General features: G+C 38.8%; 1 pseudogene across 1 annotated transcript; it reads right to left on the bottom strand.

Annotated features, from left to right (window-relative positions):
• Nucleotides 1-479: 479 nt before the first annotated feature.
• On the bottom strand, nucleotides 480-1,408 carry LOC308351599 (olfactory receptor 4C46-like; annotated as a pseudogene). Its single transcript has one exon. The product of its transcript is annotated as an olfactory receptor 4C46-like (transcript).
• Nucleotides 1,409-7,368: the final 5,960 nt, after the last annotated feature.

Here is a 7,368-nt window from a genome sequence, read left to right as displayed (position 1 = left end):
ACACTTCAGAGTACAAAGAAATTTGAAAACTTCAGAGAGCCTTTGTTACCCCTCAGAGGTTAAATGGCTCTTTGCTTTTATAATCCTATTATCCTTTAATACCATACTTTTATAGGCAACATGTTACATCAACCTTGGTGTATAAGGCTGATGTATAATTATAGATAGTGAACGTGTGTGTGTGTGTGTGTGTGTATGAGATATCTATCTATCTATCTAGATAGATATCTATCTAGATAGATAGATATCTATAGATATCTATCTAGATAGATATCTATCTAGATAGATAGATAGATATCAGCATAGTCTGTGACTAGGCTTTTTCTTTCTTCCACACTTTCCTGTTCCACTCAGTGCAGAATCTGACATTCCCAGCAGCTTACTATTTTCTTTATACAGTAAGTATTCCTTGCTAAGTCCATCCAAAATGTCCTTTTGACCTTTGTTTCCATTGCATCGATGTTCAGGGTCAGGTATATTTATTTCTCACTGGAAATAACTTTTCTATGACAGAATTTCCTAATGGCATTTTTCATCTGGTCATTTCTCAGAGTATAGATTAAGGGGTTTAACATTGGTGTTATCATAGTATAGAACACTGCGACTGCTTTATTGATAGATAAAGTAGCTTCAGGTCTTATGTACACAAATATGCAGGGCACAAAGAATAGGACAACCACTGTGATATGGGAGACACAGGTGGAGAGGGCTCTGCGCCTTGCCTCCAAGCTGTGGTTCTTTAGGAAATGCAGAATGACCACATAGGAGACCATCAAGAGGAGAAAGTTTAACAGACAGATGAAACCACTGTGGCAGCAACGAAGAGCCCTAGAGTGTTTGTATCAGTGCAGACAAGATTGAGCAAAGGGTTCAGATCACACATAAAGTGATCTATGATATTAGGGCCACAGAAGGGCAAAGGGATGATAAAGAGGATCTGTATGGCTGCATGAAGAAAGCCTCCCACCCACACCACTCCCATTAACAGGCCACAAACCTGCCGATTCATGATGGTTTTGTAGTGCAATGACTTAGAAATGGTCACGTAGTGATCATAGGCCATCACCGTAAGTAGGATGACATCAGCACCTCCAATGAAATGTTCCCCAAAGACTTGGGTTATACATGCATTGAATGTGGTGGTCTTCTTTTCACGGAGTGAGTCTATGATCGGTTTAAGAGTATTAACAGAAGAATAGCAGGCATCAATGAAGGAGAGATTGGCAAGGAAAAAGTACATGGGGGACCCCGATAATAGGCTGGCAGCGATAGTGACCACCGTGAGCACATTTCTTACCAGAGAGACGATGTAGGTGACCAAAAAGACAACAAATATGACTTTCCGCATCTTTGGATTCTCTGTGAGCCCCAGTAGAACAAACTCTGTCACATTGTTGCTATTCTCCATTATGTCATCTTATGATTAATAGCATTACCTGGAAAAAAACAAAAAACAAAAAAACTTTTGTTTAATGTGACATTGAATTTATTAAGCTTCTTAATCTCGTAAATACAAAAAAAAATACCTAGATTTTAGTGAGTTGTGGAATCTCATGATGTTTTTTGAGACAGAAAATAAGTTTTGTTGATTATTAAAATTATCTCCTTGGTGAAGTTTCTGTTGAGTGTGGCCAAGGAGAACTTTGTAAACAGACAGGCAAGAGGTCATCTGTGTACACGTCATCATCTGAGGTGACTAACCCTAACATGAAGTAGTGGATCCTACACATAATGGCCGCTGAGTATGAAAAGGGAGGGTAGTTTCTGATGTAAAAGCTATGAATGCAAGGTTAAGGAATTTTCCCTTTTTTCTTAGGAACAGGAGAATGACGGCAGAAATTGAGACTATTGATGGAAAAGTGAAGAAGAATATGAGGAAGCAGGAATAAGGAATATAATATTAATAAGGGTCTACTTGTGTCTTGGATGAAGTGGGGTGAGGTTTAGGCAGTGCATGAAAGCTGGAGAAAGAAACCCCAGTTAGGTTGTTCTTTATAATACTTAACAGAAGACTTACAGGGCATCGGTGGTGGGTCTGTAAAGAACATATACGAAAGTGACCATAAATAATCATAATGCATTTGTCTAAATACAATTGTGTTATTACATATATATATATATATATATATGGATATGTATGTATTAATAACTCATTGTTATATTCATGGCATAGTAGCACATAGTAGCATGTGCTCTCTGCACAGGATCCCATTAAATACTGGTAACATCCTTTGTGGCTGGTATTATTCCATGCATTGTGAGATGAGAAAACAGTGTCAGAGACTTAGGTTAATGGCAATAATAACAATAATTATATTTATTAAATTGAATATTCCGTGGCTCTGAATGTGTTTGCAGACATTTGTTGATTTAATCCCCACCACAAACCTGTAAGATAATTCCTGCTATTGTTTTTATACTTATTTTATACATTACGCAATAGAAAGACAGAGCAGTTAAAGATCCTGCCAAGGGGCACCTGGGTGGCTCAGTAGGTTAAAGCCTCTGCCTGTGATCTCTGTCAGTAGGCTCAGTAGGTTAAAGCCTCTACTTGTGATCTCTGTCTGTCAAATGAATAATTAAAATCTTTAAAAAGAAAAAGAAAAAAAAAGATCCTGCCAAGATCTAGATCCTAATTAAGGGCAGAACCAAGATTCCTTCAGGTTATAATAGTTAAAGATTTTCCTTGTAGTTCTTACCCATGCTCTATATTATTATAATTTACAACACTGAACTAGTGATCTCTTTTTTACATAAGTATAATAATTATAATTGTTTTATTACTACTTTGGAGGCAAGTGTATATAACACTATCACATTAGAACTTTTGTGTAGGTAATCATTTGACTGTGAGTACAGACAATTTTAGTTCTCCTACTTTGTAATGTGAGTTTAGCATAATTTCAAGACATAACATCAATATATATACACAGTTCGATTTCATAGTTTGTACTAGTAACTAACAAACAGAAATTGAATTTAAAAATCCATTTGTAATGTCTTAAAAGTATAAAATGATTAAGAATAAATGTAGCTTACGGAGAGGGTGGTTGGGTTATGGACATTGGGGAGCGCATGTGCTATGGTGAGTGCTGTGGAAGTGTAAGCCTGACGATTCACAGACTGGTACTCCTCAGGCTAATAGTACATTAAGTTAATAAAAATACTTTAAAAAAAAAGAATAAATGTAGCAAGATAAAAGGAAAATGTACTCTGAAAGCAAAACGCTTCTTAAGAGAAGATAAACACCTTAATATAGAGAAGAAATACTGTTTGTGACAGATGTCTCAACATTATTAAGAGGTGAATTCTCCCCAAAGGCATTTCCAGATTTACACTTTCTCAAGCATAATTACAGGAACATATTCAACCCTTTTCCAAACAGCTTTAAAACTCACATGGAAATACGAGGGCCCTAAATTAGGTCCCACAACATTAAAAGAGAAAGAATTTGGGGAACTTACACGATCTGATTTCCAGCGATGTTACCAAACTGCCGTGTTCAGAATGATGTGGTATTTTCATAAAGATACCTGAGAAGACCAACAAAGCAGACTAGAGAGCCCAGTAGTAGACCCACACATATATGGTCAACTAATCTCAGCAAAAGTCTGCAGTCAATTCAGTGGTGAAAAAAATATTTTTTGCAAAAAATGAGGGTGGAAATATTGAGCATCTTTACTGCACAAAACAAAACAAAACAAAACAAAACAAAAAAAGCAGAGAAAACTTTAATCTATATATCACAACTGTATAGATTTATTTAAAATAGACTTAGATCGCTTCTCGGCCTTTTGGCTAAGATCAAGTGTAAAATAGACTTAGAGCTGTATGGACTTATAGCTATAGAGCCTAGCCTACCATAAGTGTGCTCAGAACACTTACATTTTTAGCCTACATTTGGGCAATGTCATCGATTACGAGGCCTATTTTGTAAGAAAGCATTGATTATCTCAAGCAACTTATTAAATACTCCAGGGCACATGGAAATCGGAATGGCTACATGGGTACACATGTTTGTAAGTGTATTGATCATTGACCCTCGTGATTGCTTGGCTGACTGGGAGCTGCACCTCGCTGCCCCCGCCCAGCATCACAAGAGAGGATTGTACTGCCTGGGGGAAGACCCAAATTCAAAATTGAAAGTACAGTTTCTATGGCATGTGTATCACTTTTACACCACCGTAATGTTGCAAAAGTACAAGTCAAAGGATTTTGAGTGCGGGGCCATCTATACATGACATTCTGGAAAAGACAAAACTATGGAAACTGCAAAAAGATCAGTCCCTGGATGGCAAGGATTAGGAAGGATGAATAGGTCGGGCACAGAGGATTTTTAGGGTAGGGAAACTCTTCACTACGCCCTGAATTTTGGAGAGTGAAGTCATACATGTCAAAATCCTCAGAATGTACGACACTAAGGGTGAAACCTGATGTAAACTGAATTTGGGGTGATCATGGTGTTTTGCTGTGGCTTCATTTGATTGTAACACATGTAGCACTCCGGAGGGAGAGGTTGTCCCAGAGAAGGGAGACAGGGTGTATGGGATCTCTGTAGTTTCCACTCTATTGTGTATGAAAGTAAAACTGTTTTAAAAAATAAAGTTTATTAATCACAAAAATCCACTGTAGCACAATACCTAAAGGAAGTCATCTTGTAACTAAATGAAGTGTCTTCTGAAAAAGTTCGTCTAGTGAAAACAGATAATATTTTAAAGCCTTGCAACTTTAGTGTAAGGCCTTTTGCTCATGTTTTATAGCATGTAAGATAAGATCTTCTAAGAACATAGCAATTGTGACAGAGAAGGGAGTGGGTAGTGGAATTTTATGAGAAGGAAGATAGTTACAGGAGCAGAGGGAGAGGGAGAGTAGTCAACTCCCCTTTGATCAGGGAGTAGGACCCTGGGCTTGATCCCATGACCCAGAGATCATGACCTGAGCTGAAGGCAGAGGCTTAACTGACTGAACCACTCACGTGTCCCTGAAACTGTTTTGGCTTATACACATGCGATGCAGGAACTACAGCCATTCTGGAGGCACTGTGCAAAGAAGCATGAATAGCAGGAAAAAGTAATGTGGGAGAAAAATTAAACAGTGTTTTTTATTTCTTTTTTTTTTTTGATGTTTACAGATTAAATTTCATTCCTTCTAAGCATTATAACACAGAACATATAGGTTTATATTCTTAAAAGATAATCATATATAAACTTTTTTTTAATATATTTTCGGTGTTCCAAGAGTCATTGTTTATGCACCACACCCAGTGCTCCATGGAATATGTACCCTCCTTAATACCCACCGCCAGGCTAACCCATCCCCCACCCCTCCCTTCCAAAACCCTCAGTTTGTTTCTCAGAGTCCACAGTCTCTCAAGGTTCATTTCCCCCTCCAATTTACCGCAATTCACTTTTCCTTTCCTTCTCCTAATGTTCTCCATGTTATTCCTTATGCTCCTTAAGTAAGTGAAACCATATGATAATTGACTTTCTCTGCTTGACTTACTTCACTCAACATAATTTCCTCCAGCCCCATCCATGTTGATACAAAAGTTGGGTATCCATCCTTTCCGATGGGGGCGTAGTATTCCATTGTATGTATGGCCATATCTTCTTTATCCATTTGTCTGTTGAAGACCATCTTGGTTCTTTCCACAGTGTGGTGACTGTGGCCATTGCTGCTAGGAACATTGGGACACAGTGGTTTGATAACGAAGAGAAATCGGGCAAACTGCCTTCTCAGCAGTTACTAATGAGGAAGTGAATCTTTTCTTTTTCTTTTTTAAGATTGTATTTTTATTTATTTGACAGAGAGAGAAACAGAGAGGGAACAGGAGCAGGATGAGTGGGAGAGGGAGAGGCAGGCTTCCCGCTGAGTAGGGAGGCTGATGTGGGGCTCGATCCCAGGACCATGGGATCATGACCTGACCCAAAGGCAGACACTTAATGACTGAGCCACCCAGGTGCCCCATAATAGAGAAGCGGATCTATTGCAAGATTTATATTTGTTTTTTTGTTGTTGTTTGTTTTGTTTTGTTTTTTATTTTTAAAGATTTTATTTATTCATTTGACAGACAGAGATCACAAGCAGGCAGAGAGGCAGAGAGAGGGGGGGGGGGAAGCAGGCTCCCCGCTGAGCAGAGAGCCCGATGTGGGGCTGGGTTCCAGGACCCTGGGATCACGACCTGAGCCAAAGGCAGAAGCTTGCACCCACTGAGCCACCCAGGCACCCCTGCAAGATTTATGTTTTGAAAATACATCATAAGACATTTGTCAGTCCAAAGTTTGAAAGGGCATGTGCTTAAAATGACCCACTTTGTTACCAGAATAAAGATCATCTTCATGTGTAGAATGGGTAGATTGATAAATGGGTAGAACAATACCATGGAATCAGCACTCAGATTAAAAGTCACAAATGACAGTGTGCCTGGGTGGCTCAGTGTGTTAAAGCCTCTGCCTTTGGCTCAGGTCATAATCCCAGGGTCCCAGGCCTACATCAGGTTCTCTGCTCAGCAGGGAGCCTGCTTCCTTTCATCTCTCTGCCTGCCTCTCTGCCTACTTGCGATCTCTGTCTGCCAAATAAATAAATAAATAAAATCTTAAAAAAAAAAAAAGTCACAAATTACCAGTACACCTGAAGGCCTCTTCATACTTCTTTAAAATGACCACCTTTGGAAAGTAATCACTATCTTTATCTATAAAACAGATAAAGTTTACCAGGTGTTTGAATTTGTAGAAAATCAGTAATGCAGATTTTACTCTTCAGTGTCTGTTTTTCTCCGTATGTTCATGAGACTCTTTCTTCATGATTTATCTATTTCCTGATTATTTTCGTTGATCCGGGGTATCTCACTGCATGGATATGTGACAACTGACCCATTCTTTCATTGCTAGACATTCAGGCATTTCGTTTGCAAGGATATTGTGAGTACAGTTGCTTTGAATATTTTAGAACATGTCTTTTGTTGACTGTACAACATCTATTGATATGCTCTTTATACAAAACATACAGGTAACTCCTAGGGCATGAAAAAATTGTAACTGAAGGCATGAAAAGGATAGAACAGTCAAAATGCGGTTGTATTTGTTTTTTTATTTTATTTTTATTTTTTAAAGATTTATTTTATTTATTTATTTGAAGGAGAGAGGGAGAGACCACAAGAAGGGAAGTGGCAGGTAGAGGAACAGGCAGAAGCAGGCTTCCCACAGAGCAGGGAGACCTATGGCAGGCTGGATCCCAGGACCCTGGGAACATGACCTGAGCTGAAGCCCGACACTTAACCAACTGAGCCACCCAGGCACCCAAAATGCAGTAGTGTTGGAAGCGGCCAGATACGTAAAAAACAGTACTTTCATCAGCTGTTGAGTATGA

Source organism: Martes martes (genome assembly GCF_963455335.1).
Source record: "Martes martes genome assembly, chromosome: 10".
Classification (NCBI taxonomy): Eukaryota; Metazoa; Chordata; class Mammalia; order Carnivora; family Mustelidae; genus Martes; species Martes martes.
The sequence above is the reverse complement of the archived record's forward strand: the minus strand, read 5'-3'. Positions and strand labels throughout refer to the sequence as shown.